The sequence below is a fragment of the Corvus hawaiiensis genome, chromosome 1 (genome assembly GCF_020740725.1).
Source record: "Corvus hawaiiensis isolate bCorHaw1 chromosome 1, bCorHaw1.pri.cur, whole genome shotgun sequence".
Lineage (NCBI taxonomy): Eukaryota > Metazoa > Chordata > Aves > Passeriformes > Corvidae > Corvus > Corvus hawaiiensis.
In genome coordinates, this window is record NC_063213.1 from 31,630,290 (window position 1) to 31,650,261 (window position 19,972).

A 19,972-nucleotide genomic window follows, 5' to 3' on the forward strand; every position below is an offset into this window, starting at 1 on the left:
CTATCAACCCAGAAGGTTAAGAGAAGGATTTACTTATCTGTAATGATTTATTGAGCTGACAAGACAGTGTACAAATGGGGCTAGGAAATGCATGGGCAGAAAATCTTAGAAGGAAATCACTGTGTCAGGGCACTGAGCAGATAGATCCTTTCAGTAATGAAGCAAGTATTCTAATTCATAAATCACATTTGTCAGGAATAAATAAAAACAGAATCAAAGCTGGTACCTCCTTGTCTTTAGCACGCACTGAGCAAAAAGGTCCTCTCCCTGGAGGACAGCAGAGAAGGAAGCATTATTTGTTGATCTACTCCAACAAGGCATGTCTTGTGCCGTTTTCCACCTTTCCTGTTGAGTTTGTGCTGTATATTATCAATATTGGCTGATGCCAAGATCTCTGTTGTCACCTAAGTGCTCTGCTGTGACTTGGGTTTTCAGCAGCAAATTGTCAATGTCCCTCCAAGAGATGGACACTGCAGTAAAAACTGTCATTTACTTTAATGGTCCAGATGTCAGTGAGAAGTTTTGTCATGGCAGATGAGGCTGTCTTTTAATTCTCCCCCTCCACACCGAGACTGATGGGATTGCATTCTTACCCACCTAGCAAAGCTCCACACATAAATTAGCCTGAGCAATTTCCCAGAGGGTAATAAACAACCATCAGCCTCTCACTGACGTTCACTGCATGGCATTACAGATGAGATATATCCAAGGACACTTTACTGCGGTTCAGCAAATTTCAGCCTTGGGGCAAGAGCAATACTTGACATAACGCAAAAACTAACCAGAAATACTTCCCAGATACACACAGGATAACCATGATTTGAGTGGCATACTCTTCATCTTGTATCTATAACATGGTACAGCTTAGATCTTGGATCTAAGTGCTGGATCTTTCCCTGCCATTAAAAGAGAGTAGATGACAAATGTCACTACAAAAAAAAAGAATCATCTCTCTTAAGTTTTATGATTTAAAATTTAGACAGCTATTTTAAGTCAGCTGTCTGGTTGCCTTCCATAGCTGACAAAAAATCATCTCCATAATGCAATTCATGCCACTCCTTTTATGTATTTCTGCCAGTGTTCTTCAAAAGTGCCTCCCTTTTACCTTTAGGAAGGAAAAAAAATTCACCCACCCTGTTTGAGATGATTTAACTTAACAATGCAACTGTGCTCTTGAGCAACAGACATTTTGTTTGCCTGAGACTGCTCACACTCTGCAAGTCTTCTTCAAACAAGAAGTGCAAACAACTATGCTGGAGCTATTAAAAACAGAAGAACAAAGATACTGGGTCTGACCAAAAGTCTAGCTAACACCATATCCTGAATCTAACAATTCCCCCATGAGACGGTCAGACACACAAATTTTTAAAAAAACCAGGATCATATAGTTTGATATTTTGCTGATTTATCTAGCCACCATCTAGCATCATTTTATCCTCAGCACAGTTGTACCTCTTTATGTACCTTTTGTCTCACCAGAATTGAATCAGTGACATTTTAATCAAAGCATGTGCAGATTCTCTGTATAGCTAATTCATCAATAGTATAATTTCCTGTCCATACAGGCAGTGTGCACCAGATCATCAGTCCATTTGTACATTCAGGTAGATTTAATTGGTGTGTGGATTTTTCTAAAAGTCTTTTTTTATAGAAGATTACTTCATTCATCCGCATTTCTGACACAAAGCAAAGGTTAAAAAGACTCCCTTTATACCAGACTACAGGGCAGTATCATGACCTCCATACCTGCAATATAACCAGCAGTATGAAAATGGGAAACCAGTCCTGATGAAAAACACTCAAAAATGCAACTATACTGCAGTGGACCTTGGTTTGGAGCAAACGTACTCAAAAGTGAAGATGTTCACTGTGCATCAGTGTGTCAGATGGGCTCACATTAGAGAGAATGGAGAAAAAAATGTGACCCATAAAACACAGAGGAGAGACAGGTTTGTGCCATCAAGAATAACCTTTTGTTTTGAACCTCCTGCCTTCACTGGACCTGCCAGTCCTAGAAGGAGTGTTCCCTTAAAATCATAATTTTGCAGGTTTGGGGCTCTATTTAATGCAATGCTGTGTAAGACAAGATTGAGAAAATTGAGTCAATGTTTCCCTTCACTGAAAAAAACTTCTCAGTGACTCCTGTTAGCTTTGGAACAGGTGTGAGTGAGGAGTCACAGAAAACACTGTGTGCATGTACAGATGCAGACACAGCTTGAGCAGAAAGTGTCAGTGCATTCTGTCTTTGCTCAGGACATGAATATGTAGAAAAAGTCTGCAGGGTTTGCTGCATCACAGAGATGACAACAAATTTCAGGAGCTGAGCAATGAGAGCTACTAATGACTGGCACTTTTACAGGCAAGAGAGAGTAGACAGAAAAGAAATCAGCTCCTTCTAGAGGTAGAGGTAAGGTTAGAGGTAGAGTAGAGGTGGAGGTGTCCTTGGCCAAGATAGGAAATGTTTGTAAATCAGGGCACTGTCTGCATGCTGTTTCAGCTTGTTTCCTCCAGTAGCAGCAAGCCAGTTCACAGCCCTCTATGATGCTCCCATGGATGATTTACAGAGCTGTTGACCGGGAGTGTCCAAGCACACACACTGCACGTGTCTGTGCAGAGCTGTTATGGGGACCTGTGTCTGTTACCCTTCTGCAAGGCACAGAGACATGCTCAGCATTTGCAGTGAGCATGTGAGGGAAGTGAGGCTTTTATTCATTTCCCTTTCTTCCTCAGGAACTTTCAGTATTTAGCCAAGCCTGTGAAAACTGACCGGGAATAATGCTAGGAGGCAGAAATGTGTGCAGGGATGTTCTATGTTAGCCCTGTCACCAATGTTTCTCTTCCATTCTTTCCAGATGAGAAATAACAAGCCAGAAAACTTTTTGACTATTCTAAGAAACTTTCCTTTCCCCAAGGGCACCAAGCACGCATCACTCCACACCATACATCACTGTCTCTCACTGGCCACTCTGTTCCAAAGAACACAGGTCAATTTGCAAGGATGACTTAGCCCAGTTAAAATTTCACTCAGGCTTAAAGTTGTTAAGGTACTATACATTTCACTGGCATTTTAGTGCAAAGTAAGCTGATTGATGGGGTGAAGGAAGGATTTGACTGAAGCACAATAGTGTTTCTTTTCTGTTTTTCTTACATTTTCTACAATACTTCGCATCTAGAGAACTTAAACTCCTTTCAGATATTAACAAATTATCTTTATTCATCCTAAATAATGTATCTTTCCCCATTTTGAAGAGGCATAAAAACATCAAATGAGGTTGTCTGATTTCCCCTTCTGAAAGAGCTAGGAACAAACTTGAACCATCCCTGTTCTCAATCCCATCCTTGGGGCACATGGAAATATTTTTGAACCAGAGTACAATATGGGATCAACACCTCTCTATTACACAAGATCAAAATTAATCTTTCCCTGCATGTGAGGAGCAGGCTGGAAGATTCCTTTGTTCCTCCTTATCTATCTCACATGAAGAGATGAAGGAAGGATAGAAATTGCTCTCTCTAGCCTCTAGGAAATAGTTCCAGTTCCTCAGGCTTACCCATGCTCAGATAAAAGTGGAAACAAGAAACTCTCTACATCCAAGGTATTTGTGAAATTTCCCCAGTTTTGGTCCTATCCATTCACACATTACATACAGAAGCAGGAGGGGGGGAGGGGGGGGGAAATAAAAACTGTTAAAAGGAAAGAAAACCTCAAACCTCTTTTTGCTATGACTTGAAAATTTTAGAATTTTGTTCATAATTCTCAACCTACACTGGTTCACAGTGTAGGCATGGTGGTTCACCCATTTCTAATCCTGTCTTATAGACTAGCAGTGGCAGAACTTGCTAACTTCCAATCAGTGCAAAGGAGGAATTAAAATATCAGCTGGCAGATTGCATCTTGTGTCTCCTTCCATTTTATGCTTGAACAATGGTAAAAACATAATTTTTATACATAGCTCCTCATTAAAAAACAATCGATTTCTCAGTTTTCTTGCTCCCAAACTATTTTAATAATTAGTTTTTCAATTCAAAATCCAGTTCCAAAAGATACAAGAAAGTACAGACAGCAAATACACTAGGATGTCTCCAAACCTTCCCTTCTGAGAGGTGTATGGGGATCTTCTTCCTTCTATAGAGATTTCTGGAGCCTTCATCAGAGGAAAGTTATATTGAATTAAGGTCAAAGATAATCATTGCCCATTTTTCCCCAGTATCTTTGTCATCCTTCGGCAAATGCAAAGTTCTACATGTATATTTTTATGTCTTAATTAAGGTAGTTCTCCACAAGTACCTCCATATAAAACCACACTCACAGAGATTAAATAAATTAACAAACCCACTAGCTAAGGAAAAAAAATAAATCAAACCTGAAACAAACAAACAAAAACCAAAGAAAAAAACAATCCAAAATAAATCCCTTTTTGCTTTTTTAAACCACCAACTGAAATACCACATGATGCCTAGGAGAAACTGTGGTTTGGATGTTTTGCACCATTATTTTCTCTCAGAGCTTATGCTGGCTGGATCAAGCTACAGCTCCCAAGGTTCCCTACAGTATCTCTTGCTGGTCTAAAGGGACTTGAGATCATAGCAATGACACAGCAGCTTTGGGAGCCAGAGAATAACTGTGGCACTGGCGAGGAGTTTGGAGCTATGATGGCTGTAATGTAGCAATGAGTGGTGTTCCAGAAATGCTTTGAGTTTAGGCTGAAACATTTCAGTTTGGAAACAAGAGGTGCACGTGGGTGATTTTAACTTTCAGTTGCTCCCATTTTTTGAGTAAATAAAAGGTGCTGAAAGGCATACATGGAAAGTTTCAATCCAGCAGGGAGAAAAATGTGCAATAAATCATTATTTTTTGATAATGTACTTTCAATGACTTTTCTGTCAAAAAAAAAAAAAAAAGAAAGAAGAAAAAGGGGATGACAGATTACGGTTTCTTTACAGAACCCTTTCACAAAGTGGGTTGTGCCCTTCCTCCTCCCCACCACATCCTGTTGCATCAGGAAACTTCAGCTGCTGTCAGTTAGAGACACAACTATCATGCTTAAGAAGGAAAAAGAGGAAGGTATTTTCCCGAGCCTGATCTCTTCAGAGCTATTGCCTGAGCAAACACCCAGTGCTCCCACGGCTGGGAACACTAATCCTGCCCATGAAGTTTTACCCAGGGAGTTTGTTGATAGGTGACAGTGTCCTTTCATTGCAGCTTGATGGGGAGTGCCTTCACACTGCCCTCCATGCATTGTTAAACTCACCTACTGATTTGCTAGAGGGTTGCCAGTAACATACCTATCTGTTATTACTGCACAGTTATGAGGCAACTTTACAAGCAATCCATCAAATTACTAGCTTTCGCGACAAACTCTTATTAAACTATTAGTTACTTACACTTTAGTAACAGTGTTTTCTATGAAGTGATAAAAACAACCTGATGGACACAAGGTTTATCTGTGAGAATTCTTGAAATTGTGGTTTTGGAAAAATGATGTTGTCATCCTCAGGCTTCAGTACTTAAAAATAATGAATTCAAGGAATATTAAATTGAAATTGGGCTTATTTTAGGCAATTCAATGGCCCTTCTGTCCTTTCAATCTGTTAATCAGAGCTGATGCTGAGAAACTTATTGGAAACAAGCAAAATTGTGCTGCAGTTTAGAAAGCGCTATCCTCAAATAAGGTTTTGAAAAGTGATGCCACCATCTCACATTTTTCCAACTGGCTAGGATATGAATGTTTCAAAACATTTCTAACCATTCAAACTGAACTGTCAGGAAATATCCAGGACACCATTGGGAAAACTGTGTTTAAAGCAAGTTTCTGTGTTCTCCCTGAGATTCCTGTGAGGGCAGAAAATCCACACACAAAACAAAGATAAAGAATAAAGTGGCCCAGCCCAGGTTTAACAGAGTAGAGATGATATTCTTGCTGACTGCTGATATTACAAGTAGAGCAAATCATCCTCTTTTAGACGGTCATGACCTTTTGGCTATGGGTAGTATCACTGGACCAGTCTTGTACCTCAAGAACTTTGCATGCACCATGCTTCACCCAGGGCAGTGGAAGAAGGCTGCAGCACACACTCAGCTACCAAAGTAACTTTACTCTTCTTTCTTGACCTGTTTTTTCTCCCCTCTCTCCTCTTTTGTGTCTGGTCAGTCCCTCTTCACTCCCCGCTACAGACTGTAGGGCCATGCCAGCCCCTTCCCACTCACCAGTTTTTGGGGGATAACATATCATGCCTTTCACAGGGCAAACTTTTACTGCTAGGGCTGGAGAGCAAGGAAGGGGGAAACTACAGAAACTAAATACAGATTCTGATGGTCACACACTGGAACAGGCCTCTGACTTTTCCTAGTGGTTTAACTGCATTGGTTTATTCAGAGCTGTGCCTGGCAGATCCAGGAGCAGCCAAGGAAAACAATGAAGGTTTTTCCTAAACATCAATAAAAATGCATCAGCTTAAACAAACATTTAGGGAGGTTTTGTTGCTCTGCAGCTCTTGTGGTAAATATGATTTTGCTGTCTAATGCACACATAGACAACTTGCTGAGAACAGCACCTCTTTTGCTAGACATGAATTAGGTCCTTCCAGAATTTTTATTTTATATGTTTTGTGTTCATTCAAATAATTGAAAAGGTTATAGCCTTTGTAATAATTATCTCATAGACATTAATGAATCATTCATCAAATGAAGGGGAACAAGTGTTATATAAAATGCTTTAGAAAACTTGCCTTTGTTCCAGTAATTTAGCAGCTGGCAGCTGCCTCATCTTCATGCACACACACACACACAGAGGGATTAAAACAAGACAAAAATTGGGCTTAGAGCTACCATGGACAAAGGCTAGGGGGTAAAATTTTCAAAAGACTCTGTATGGTTTACAAACTCACATCCTACCCAAGAACACAACTTTTGAATTTCCATGACACTTTTCTAGGAAAATTATCATGCAGAAGTACAGTTCCCCTGTTGGCACTGCAGCCCCAAGGCACAAAGGATATAGGGACATCCCCACCCATAACCACACTACACTGGCCCAGGAGTATGGGCTCTTCTCAGAGACTGGTCCCTACAGGGAAAGACCACTGTGACCAGAACAAAAGCACTAACACCCCATGCCCATGGCTGCTTCCCCAGGCTGCATGTGAGAGAACTTCAATCCAATACTGGAGTTGAAATACTCTTTCTGCCAAAGGGTCAAAGCTACCCACTTCTACAGTCACATTTGCTTGCTTCATACCTGTGCTTTATCATCATTAGCTGCTTAAACAGAAGGCAGATGGCTGCTATTGTGCTGGGTTGGGGATTTTTCCATTTCTCTCCCTAGTGTGATGGGTAGTGTGTTATTGAATAAACAGACAAGACAGATCCTGGGAAAGGTCAGAATTCATTATGAGTAAGAGGAAACAACTTATCCCCCACATGCATATAATTGGGCCTGACTTCCATTAACACAAGGCAAACAGGCAGCTTCCAACTGGGTACCTCAAGGGAGTGTTATAAAAATAGCTGCAGGCTCAATCAAGTTTATCCAGACAGAAGTGAAGGCTAACACAATAGCTAACAGGGAACCACAAAGGAGATTAGGAAGATGTGCAAAGCAGACTGCATGTGATTGCCTGCATCCCAGACAAATATTTTGCTCCATTCATTGCTAAGCCCCCCAACAAAGGGGGGAATAAAAGGAAGGAATAGAACATGGAATCTTCCAACTATTTTTGCCACCTCTTTTGTGAAGATGTGATACTAAAGCAATATTACTCCTTCTTGCTAATACTCACATGTTTTTGACATTATTCTTTCCCTGCTGTTAGTCTTCAGACAGACAGAGTCTAATTCAGTTGTCAATATCTCAGGAGGATCAACTGGTCAGATGCCTGTTGGCTTTAGGAGGACTGGGGCACCAGCATAATTGATGCTACAGCCAACCTTCCACTCTGGTGGGGTAAAGGCCATTGTAACCAATGCCTCCAAAAAGTTAATTGAAGTCTTATGATGCCCCTGGAGAAGATAGGTGATGACAGTGTTTCACCAGCATATTTCTCCTTTGAACTGAGACAAAACAGAGAGAAACTCAAGCATGACCTGTCACAGAGTTTGCATCAGTGTGCCCAAATCCATCTCATATCATGTTAATTGCACTGTTGTAACTCCCAGGATAAACAGCTGCACCTGCTTAAGATGCTTTAATTTAAGTTTGTTCAGCAGATATTTCAAAACAGTGCAAGCCCTCAGCATAGTCAACCTGGCTGGCTTTGTACAAACACATCAGAACCATTCTCACCCGAGAGTCATTTGTGGGAGGACTGGGGAACTCAGTGTCAAAGGTCTGGGCTTTTCCTGGTGTCCTCAAAATCTTATGTGCCTCTCCACTGATTTAATTTGGACAAGGACAAATGCAGCAGACTGGATTTTACTCCGCATGGGTTAGAGGCACTGCAGCTATTGTGATATGATATTGTTGGAATTGTGAGCTCACCCACTTCCCTGGGCATAGAAGTGGCACCAATGGAAAGTGGAAGCACTAATCAATTGGCAAGACTGCTAAATAAAATTTACAAAATAGGTGATAAAATGATGGGAGTAAAGTAAAAAGCCCTGACTCCTAGCTTAGCTACTACAGGGAAGATTCTCAACATTGCGAAAGCCAGGTGAGAGCTTCCTGCAGGTTTCTCACTGACAACAAAACTGGTAGGTAGAAAAAAAAAAAAGTATATATATTATATACCTGTCTTACAAAAATATCGTAAGAAATCCAACATAGTAGTTTGCCAATGGTAATTGACTGGAGACATTACTCTGCCCTCCAAAACACTTTGGTGGCTTTCTCAAGAGAGGTGTGATTTTTTTCTTATATCTTTAATGACTCTCAAGTCACACAACAGGCAGTTCATGTAATTCGTTAAGTTACATTGCTGCTTGTCTTGCCAGCAGCAAGCAGAAAAACACAGACTTGCCCTTGCACCATTTCAGTGCCTATTGATTATATCATTAGGTAAGCAAATCGGTTACCTCACTTCAGACTTGATACTAAATTACATTCGCTAAGGTTTGCCATCACCTTAATAGGGTATCGACTGCCATGAAAAGAATATGTTGAAAATCCCTGTATCCCAGGGGTGAATTGATTGTAAAGGAGCATCCCCAGCTCAGATTTACTTTCCAGAATGACACACATTGTCATAAATTGTCATTTATATCAAGGTCAAAATTCAAGTCATTGTATGTACTGCAAGTATTCATTTTAACAGAACAAGTAAGCTACCCATCAAATACAGATTTCCCTAGTAGTTAAATTGTTCTGTCAATGGGCAGGACACTGGCCTCTCTGCAGACAGAAGCCCTCGCAATGTGTTAGTAATGGCTGAACATCCTAAGAGACAGAGGTATGGCAGATTTACAGGAGTCTTCATCTGCAGGGATGCTTTTCTGGTCCTGCAGGTCTGACTCTTGGGTTTTATCTCCAGCTCTGCCAGTCCTTTTACTGAGGATTTTGGGCTCTGCTCACCTCTGTCCTGGTGAGCAAAGGGGATTGTGCTACTTTAACCCACCTATGAAACAGTCCCAGTGAGGGGAAAAATTGGTCAAAGTGACTAAACCTTACCAGGTACAGGAGTAGCCTAACCCCAGGTCTGGCTCTTCCTCCTTACAGAGCATGTGCTTTGAGCTGGAAATATAGCCAGCAAATAATCTACTCCAACCAGTGCTCAGATGCAATTTTCACCTTATAGCATAGATATAATGAGAGTGTTTGGTTTTGATTTTTTTCTAGGCATCTCATCTTAAAATCCTTTAGTAGCCCCAGAAGGATACAGCAAGACTGGGCGGACAGCACATCCTGAGTTTAGCCTCAGGGAAAGTATGTTATCACTGCTCTGCAAAATGCCCCAGCCTGTATTAAAGGGACAAAGTCACAAGGCCAGTTTGTTTAGGTCCTGAAAGCAGGGAGATGGGCAGAGATGGCTTTTGCTTGGGTCAGGAAGATATCAGGCATCCCAGAGGTAACGTCTCCCTCCAATGCAAACATACACTTCTGCTGGGCTACTGGTGAGTGAAAAAGTAGATACAGTCTTCTGAAAGGACCTCTCGGTTAGTCACAGAAAGCATTCATTGATTAGGCCCATAATTGTTACTAACTTCAGCTGGGGACTGCAAAGCAACTCAGCAAAGCATTTTAGCAACACAAAGCCTGGCAAATACTTGAACTGCTCTGCCACTCAATGTTTAGGTTCAGTTCAAGTTTGGGGCAGACATACAGGTTCTAACCTACTTAATCTAGAAAAAACAGGTTGTCTGCTTTCTGACTTTGTTCTGTATCTCACAAATTGGTATTCCTTCTCCACATCCATGTACAGTTTTCCTGGGGTTTTTCTATACAAGAGAGTTAGCCAGTGAGTTTTGTATTTCCCAAGAAGCAGTGTCAACAGTGTGTGACACCCCTGCCTGCAGCACTGTGATCAAAGTGTACCCCAGAAGGCTGCACAAGCAGGTCATATGCCACAAACCCCACAGTGGAAGGAGAGCAACACATGGAGGAAAGAGGTGGACATGGAGGACTTTGCACAGCTGTGGTGCTAAGGCTGGAGGAAAACAGCTCCTTTGCCATTCTCCAGAATCTCAACTTCATTTTTTCCAAGAAAGAAGCAAAGCTGTGAATTTCCCTGTGCAATTAGAAAAATTGGTGGAAGACAAAGCACAAGTAGCTCCCATCATGGGAGAGTCCACATGTCCAAGGCAGGACAGAAAAATGCTTACACCAGGGAGATGTCTCATCCCCTGCAGCCTCCCCCCAAGCTCAGAACAGACATTAGGCAAATCCATCAAGGAAGGGCCTTGTCACAGCTACATAACCCCTGAGTAGTTTATTGCAGGATAAATATAGCCTTGGCTCTCTGAACCACAGTAACTGGATGATTTTAAGTATAGTTTCTTTGTAAAGGTATTAAGAACTCTTATCGTCATCTCAGGCATTAAATTCAATGAAAGATTTACTCAAGCACAAACAAAATTCTAAGTAGCTTCAAGGAAAATAGGTAACTTAGAAGGTCTGACCTGCACCACAAAAATTAAAGAGTTTGAGGCATATTTATTAGTGGAACATACACTCCCAAAAGAGCGGCCTAATATTTACTGAACTAGTGTCTAAACAGCTTTATCAATACTGGCTGTATTTAATAGGTATCTTTTATGATTTAATTTCCAGGCAAGGATCCATGGATCCTGTCAGAAAACAATTCTGCACAGCAAGTTGACACATATCAGATGTGCTTATTTCCCTGACATTTGAATTTCAAAGGAAATTCATTTTTTATTCTCCTCATTTTGTTTGTTTCCATATTCCCAAGAAGTTGCAAAGCTCAGTGCTTTTTCTGGCACAGCATCCTGAACCCAGAGCAGGGAGAGTGTCCTTCATGCTGTCTAGAAATGAAAACGCAGACAAGCACACCTGCACAGACAATCTGCAAACACTAACTTCTCTCTCAAAAATACAGCAATTGTAAGGAGATTGCTTAAACCTGATTGTTCCTCAGGCTTCATAAACACTGTGCCTGAGCATGAGTGATTTTGCAAGGAAGCCATCTCACTCACAGTTCCTTGCTGCACTGAGGAAGATGCAAGGACACTTAACCCACTAACTGGGCACCAGCATGAGGAATTCATCCCTGCTGGAATGTGGGCCAAGGCTCCCTGTGTGCACAAGTTGTCATTCTGCCACCTGAAACAGTGGTTTCCATGAGTGTTTTCCATGAGTCATTAGTGGTTTTCATGAATCATTGCTTGCAGAGGCAGCTCCATCCCCAGCTTTAGCCACAGGACAGTGCACATGGACCCTACATCATTCTACTAACCCCAAACCAACAGCAGCACTCTGGCCAGGCTGAGCTGTTTGTCTTCTGAGGGCAATGTCTTTACATTCCTTCATAAAATGCTCTAGGATCTGACGTGTGCAATGGGTGGACGGGCCTCCAGCTAGGATTACAAGACCCAAAACTGCACATTCTACATGTATGCTGAAGAGCTCACAGCATTTTTCACTCAAGGTGCTCTTTGCTGAAAGAGTGCTTAAAAAAAAATCACAGTGAGCAGCTGTGTCAATAGCATCTTGGGATCCTGAGTCCCAGTTTCACAAAGTGACATGCTTCGGTGTGTCTAGGCCACTTAGGTGCTTTAAAATTCTCCATCAAGAGATCTTTTTTTACTTCCAGTTCTAGGAAGAAGCAGAAATTACATGAACATGGGGGTGCCTGCACCTGGATAACAAGGGGTGATGTGAAAGGGATGCAGGAGTCAACAGTGCTTGCAAATGAAGTCCTGAGAACCCTGTGCTGAGAGTGTGCCGGCCTCAAAACTCACATTGCCAGGAAAAAATCAACAAGAGTTAACAGGGTTTGCCTAAGACAACGATCACATGGATCAAACAGACATGCATGGGCAATTCTGTAGAGACCTGAGGAAAGGCATCAGCTTGGAATCAAATGTGAAAGATGCATGAAAATTTACAGGACTGGGGAGAGAAGTGGTAACAGCAGCAGATGAACCTCAGTTCAATATTGCCAGAAAGTTAGGAGGGTTGGTTACAAGAGGAAGTTTAGGCATTTACAGAGTCTAACTATCATCTTGAAACCATCCAGTCCCATTTTTAACCTGTTGTGCTGCTAATATTGATGGTCACCAATTGTTGGTTTACAATTTACAGGCATCTGCCTGTAAGTGCTTTGATCCTGATTTCATTTAAACCATGTGAGCCAAGCAGTTGTTCCCTGCAACACATGAGAAATTTTCCTCGTTGCAGGGGACAACATAAGAGAAGGAACAGGCTTCTGGGTCCAAATCCCAAATCCTTAATCATCTCTGAAAACATGACTCACCCAGCAGTAATTGTCCCCATCATCTGGAAGTTTAGAGCACCATTTCAGTGCTTCATGGAGAGCTTTGTGATGAAAAATGCCATAGAAAAATATTTTATGTTTAACACTTTGGCAGGTGTGACATTCCATCTCATAATGGATAATCAGAGTGATATACAAGATAACATATTACAACTTTATCTTATGAGTCAACCCCATCAGAATTTAAGTGCTTATCTAGCAAATAGGACAGAGCAAAATCAGAAACAACCTAGAAGATTTGTTTTTAATGTTATATTTGATTCCTTTCAAACCCTTTTTAAAAATTATTTTTTAAGAGCTGAAAGAAGTCAGATTAGATATGTAAATTCGGGTGTCTTTTCAAATGGGAGCAGATAAATCCAGAGCTCAAATTTTAAAACCTACACAAACTTAGGGGTCTCTGGAGCTTCAAGCAAAACCATTTATGCTCCATTCATTGCAAGACAGATGAAGTCCCAAACCCAAATACGCCTGGATCATACAGACTGCTCTCATTCAGACCTTTGCTGACCTTGTGCAATCAGCTCTTTCTCTGACAGAAACTACTTGGCAGCCTTTTTTAACACACATAAATGACCCAATCCTGAAGTTTTATTCATGTGAACTTGTGAGTATGGCTGATCTCAAGCCTCAGAACTATGTGTTGAGATTTCTTTTTTCCTTCAAAAAGTTTCTTACTCTCAATATTTTGGGGTGGGGGTTTTTTGTCCATTTTGTTTTTGTTGGGGTGCTTTGGCTGGTTTTGGGATTTTTTCCAGAGGATTTATAAAACTAACATTAAAAAAAGAAGAAGGAAGATATAAATTTGTACACATGAGGCAGTGTATCCACTGAGTATCCACCAAGATTTGAAACGGGTTGGGAATCAGTAATATTTGCAGGTTTTTCTGTGTAGGAAACTGCAGAAGAAACATGGCTCAAAGCAATGTCTGCAACACAGGGGCAGGGATAAATATTGAGAAAGCACAGGAGTGTCTGGTTTGTCTTCTGAAGCTTCTCTGTGTTCTTCAAGGATGTAACCAGGCCCCAGGTAATGAACTGCAAAAAAATTTGTTTATTCCCACAATTTTTTATTAAGCCAATGCCTAAAGCTCTACAGTCTAGGATGCACTTCCATTAAAAGAAATTTTTAAAGTGTCTTTCCAAAAGGCTTCCCTCCAAAATGTGTCCCTGTACACCGCTGAATGCTACACATAGTCTATAAAGCAGGATATCAAACCCACCTTTTAGTGATGAACAAAAGGAACAGACCCCCTACTTGCTCACAGATTATGTATGTACACAAATGCTCAACAAATTGCCAAGCCCACTACAGACACAGGGTCATGCCTGACACCTGTCAGCTACTAACAAACTTTCAGGGGCTGCAACGGCCTGTTTTTGAGTAAAATCTACCCAGCAAATCTAGAAAATTCACTCTTATTCTCTTGGTCTGAATATGCAGACCAGGCAGCCACCACTTCTAGCACAAACATGTATTTTCTTCATGGTTTCATAGAGTGTAGATACAAAAATGCTGCTAGCAAGGATTTTCTTGCTATTTTCTAAGTCCATGAGAGACTTTTCTCTCTCACAGAAGAGGTAGCAGTTATGTAAACAACCAAACCACCTGCAGCCTTGAAAAGTCTTGTTTATGGTATAGTAGAAAAATATTTTGACAATGGATGTTTTAGGTTTTTAGCCAATCACTCCAAGGGGTGGCTGATCCTTTGTCCAATTAGACTATGAAGAAAAAAAGTCTATAAAAGAGTTTGTAAAATAATTAAATAAATCAATCTTGCTGCACAATTCCTGCCTGCTGGATCTTCTCTCCTCCTCCTCCCTATGGCTGCAGGATACGGTGATATACCCTAGGGCCCAGGCCTGCGGTAATATTTGGTGCTGCCCGACGTGATCTGCACTTTCTGATGTGTCCTGCACACTGCAAGCCAAGCCAAATTCCTCTAGAGGTACGCTGTTCCCCTTCGCCCCTGGGACCGGGAGGTCCAACAGGACTGAGAAATGGCGAACAGCGGCTCACAAACCGACGCTGTGGTACTGGTCTGGAAAGGTGTGTTTAGTATAATGCACACCTCCATTCCTGAAAACTCAGTTTGGGAATTATTAGATTGGGCTACCATAAAAGGGATTTCCATGGACAGAGATACTGCCCTGGACTTTGCCTTATGGCAGGAACTTGGCTGTGCTGTCTGGCATGAGCTCCCGTTTGGGGACCCAGCAGTGTTAGAATTATACCAGACCTGGCGTTTGTTATTTATTCTGCTGACTGACCTCGACTGTGGCAGCAGGGCTGGCTCGCCTATTTTGGTGATGAGTGACGGAGGAACATCCGAGGGGGACTCCGCTGACTGGGCTTCCGGGGCAAGTGATGGTGAATCCGAAAAAATCCCCCCGGCTCCACAGGCAGAGCCTGCACCGCCTCACCCTGCACAATCGCAGGACTCTGCGGCCCTCAGGGACCCCGTGCCGGCAGAGGCAGGGGTGTTGGGGCAGTGGGAGGGTGCACAGCCTGCCTTACCGCTCAGCTCGGTGGCGGCCACGGCTTATCCAGGGCCCCGAATTAGCGGCTTAGCAACTTGGACCCCCGTGGCGGCTCCTACCCTGTTTGCGTATGCACCAACAGAGCCAAAATCGCCCAGATGTCCCTTCTTAGCCGGCGTAGTGCCGGGTGTGACTGCACCGAGACTGGCTGGGTGTGGTCTGCTGCCCTCCTTGGCGCTGGACTGTTCTGCACTGCTGCAGAACCGAGCCATCGACCTTTTAATACAGCATCTGCCTTTGCTGACAGAGTTACCAAACATATCCCGGCAGCTGGAGGAACTGCTCAGCTTGCAAAAGCAGCTGCCGCGGACGCCAGCCCCGCCCATGCCGCCCGCGGGAGACACGGCTCCGAACCAGGAAGCGGCACAGCCAGCGGCGAACCTGGAAGTAGCGCTGCCGCGGGAAAACCTGGAAGCGGCCGTGGCTGCAGAGCGGCGGCCGGGGGCAGTGGCACCGAACGTGGCTGGGGAGCGAGAAACAGCAGCAGTTTCGGCAGCGGCGCCAAGCGCGGCCACGGAGCAAGAGACGAGCGCAGCACCGGGCACGGCTACAGTCCCAGAGACGGCTGCAGCAGCTGCAGTACCAGTTCGGTCAGGACCGGCTGAGATGGCATCCCGAAAAGAGGCTGCTGTCCAAACTGCAGCGCAGCTGGCTGTAGTCTGTGCTGTCTGTTCTGGCTCTAGCAAACCTAGCCGAAGTGCCCCTCTCCGTCCACCTCTTTTCGCTCCCAGTGTCTCAGAGTTGCCTTTGCCTGATGATTCCTCGTCAGGCAATGAGGCAGATGAGGTTCTGGCCCCAGGTCATAAGGCAGCTGTAGCTGGGCGGCGAAGAAAAAGGCTGCGCCGGTCTCACCCCTGGACCTTTCAGGACTGCACGGTAACAGTGTGTCCAACCCACTACAGTCGCTTCTTAGAGTCAGTTAAGATGCGAGCATTGGAGGAGGGTGACTGGAGGTTATTGGAAACACTTGGAATGCCAAATAGATTTGAGGATTCTGGGAGTAATCGGGAAGCTGTTACACTCCATCCACAGGCTGTGCCAGAAGTTCAGGATGGTAGTGACTCCCCAAAAGGGAAGATCCAAGCTTTCCCAGTGTATAAGGCTCTCCCAAATTCAGGCGAGCATGATAAGCATGAGGTGATTGCTTGGAAGGTTGCCCAGGACCTGCAATCCAAGGTGGCGCAATATGGGCTAGGTTCTGCTGAGGTTATGCAAATAATAAGGGTGATAAATACAGATTTGCTAGCTCCATTTGATATTAGACACTTAGGTCAAATTCTATTTCAACCTATACAATTTACAGTTTTTGAGAAAACCTGGAGAAAGCTGGCCAGCAAGACTGCATTAGCAAATATGCAGCTCCCTGCTGCCGATCCTAGACAGACAGTGGGAATGGATGCTTTGATGGGGACTGGTCCCTTCTCTGATCCCAGTCTACAGGGTACTTTGTCCTCTAGCGTCCTGCAGCAAGCTCAACAGGTCGGCATGGCTGCCCTGTTGAAAACCATAGAGTTGTCTGCACCCAGAAAGCGATATACTGAAATAGTTCAAGGGAAATCAGAGTCATTCCTCTCTTTTGTAGAGAAAGTCGCTGCTTCTCTTGAGAAGCAGGTTGAGGATGACAGGTTAAGGCAGATGGTGTTAAGGCAGTTAGTGAGAGATAACGCAAACGAGGAGTGCAGAAAAATCATAGATGCCTTACCAGGGGATCCTGAGGTAACAGACATGGTCGAAGCCTGCGCTAAGGTGGGATCTGGGAACCAGAAAAGGTCTGCTTTGGCTGCGTTCCTGCAGCCTGTTCATGCATCTTCTGGTCGTGAACCAAAGCAACCAAAACAGGTGAAAACACGGAAGCAGCCTAAGCCAAGCCAAAAAGAAAACACACCGATCCCCCAGTGCAAAAGGTGTGGCAGGCCAGGGCATTGCACGGGCTACTGTAGATCCCAGACTCATGCCAATGGTTGGCCGTTGTCGGGAAACTTCCGCTGGGGTGCAAGGAGGGGGAATTGCTCTCCGATGCAGTCTCTCCCCCAGAGAGTGGCGCAGGTACAGGCACAGGCCTACCCAGCCACCCTAGAGACAGCACCCAGGGATCAGACGGCACCCACGGATCAGACGGGTTTGACGTCCATACCTCAGCAGTCGTCTTAGACTCTAGAGGTATTTATAAGGTTCCTTTGGACGCATATGGACCCTTAGCCCAGGGATCCAGTGCGATGCTGGTGGGAAAACCTGACATTACCCATCAAGGAATCTTAGTGCGCTCAGGAGTTATTGACGCTGACTTTACAGGTCAGATTCATGCTATGGTCTCCACGCAAAAACCCCCTGTCACTACTCCTGAAAAGACCTGCCTTGCTAAATTAGTGCCTTTTAAGTCTTGTGTCCCCAGGATAGAACAACAAACTCACGAAGATAACGGCAGTGGATCTACGGGACTTCCGCAGGCTTTCTGGACTGCAGACATCTCTGACCAAAGGCCACAGATGACGTGTACCCTGATCCTGCCGAACGCCTGTCCACCCCGGAGCTGGCTTCGAGGTTTGATTGATACGGGTGCTGATGTAACGATCATCTCCTTCTCTGCATGGCCTCCCTCATGGCCTTTAGCCCCTGTGGGATCGGCCATCGCAGGATTAGGAGGATCCACACAGAGCTATCTAAGCGAATGGCCTGTGGTGGTGAAGGATTCAGAGGGGCACACAGCTACAATTAGGCCTTATGTTGCTACCACTTCCCTTAACCTTTGGGGATGGGACGTGTTGGCAGCTTGGGGGGTACGGATTGGGACAAATTTTTAGCAGGGTCACTGTGTGTAAGGGCGCACAGTATCCTACACTGCCTTTGCGGTGGCTGACTAACACACCAATCTTTGAGCCACAGTGGCCCCTACCAAAAGAGAAGTTAGACACCTTTCATCAGCTGGTTCAGGAACAGTTACAACAGGGGCACCTTGAACCTTCTACTAGCCCCTGGAATACTCCTGTTTTCGTAATTAAGAAGAAATCAGGGAAATGGAGATTATTGCAGAACCTCCGGAAAGTTAATGCAGTAATGGAAGGTATGGGGGCATTGCAGCCTGGCAGGCCCTCTCCCACCATGATTCCTATGGGGTGGGACATCCTGATCACTGATTTAAAGGATTGTTTTTTCACAATTCCTTTGCATCCTGATGACAAACCAAAATTTGCCTTTACCGTGCCTGCCATTTACAATGCTGAACCTGCTAAGAGATACCAATGGAAGGTCCTCCCTCAAGTGATGAGGAACAGCCCAATTATCTGTCAGTGGTATGTCACCCAAGCTTTATCCAGAGTTCGCAAGCAGTTTCCTGATGCACGCTGCTACCATTACATGGATGATATCCTGGTGGCAGCGTCCACTCGGGACGAGCTGCTGGGAATACAGCCTCAGCTGCTCGCTGCTCTGCATGCCTATGGATTAGAGGTAGCTCCGGAGAAAGTTCAACAGCATCCTCCTTGGAAATATTTAGGAGTGAAAATTTTGGACCAAACTATCCAATGCCAAGAGGTGCGATTCCCCGATTCGATTAAAACCTTGAATGATGCTCAGAAACTGCTGGGTGTCATCAATTGGTTACGATCTTATTTAGGTCTAATAATACATTAAAAGGGGATCCTGATCTCAATTCACCTCGGGAGTTGACTCCGGAAGCGCGACAAGAGCTGCAGGAGGTCCAATGGGCTGTTTCTGCTCATCAGGTTTATCGAATGGATCCCTCCATTGCTATCACTGTTTACATTACTATTCCAGACCTCCGCCCTACAGGTATCATTGGCCAGTGGAATGCACAATGGCCTGATCCTTTGCATATCCTAGAATGGGTCTTTTTGCCTCATCAGCCGAAAAGGACTGTGACCACAGTGTTTGAATTGGTCATTTCTCTGATCAAATGCTGTCAATGGTGTTTGCAACTGGCGGTTGTGGATCCTGCAGTAATTGTCATTCCAGTCTCGAGGGAATACTTTGAGTGGAGCCTTATCCATGGTGCTCCTTTGCAAAGCATGCTGCAAAACTTTTCAGGGCAGATCACTTACCATCTGCCCAGCCATAAATTACTGCAGTTGGCAAAATCGACCATACTTTCCTTGCGGCCGAGAAGTAGTCGAGTGCCGGTGCAAGGACCCACCGTCTTTACGGATGGTTCTGGGAAAACTGGGAAAGCCATCGTTACCTGGAAGGAGGGATCAGAATGGCAGGTGCTGAAGGACCATGAGCCAGGCTCTGCTCAGTTAGTGGAATTAAGGGCTGTTACCATGGGTTTTCAACGATTCTCACAGGAACCTTGGAATTTGGTTACTGACTCTGCTTATGTAGCAGATATCACCCAACGCTTAGATTGTTCACTTCTGAAGGAGGTGAACAATGCGGCTGTTTTCGCTGTTGCAAACCTTGTGGTCTGCGATTCAGGCTCGAGTGCATCCGTATTACATTCTGCTCATTCGAAGCCGCACCAATTTACCAGGGTTTCTAACAGAAGGCAATGCCAGGGCTGACATGCTGGCCAACCCTGCGTGGGTAG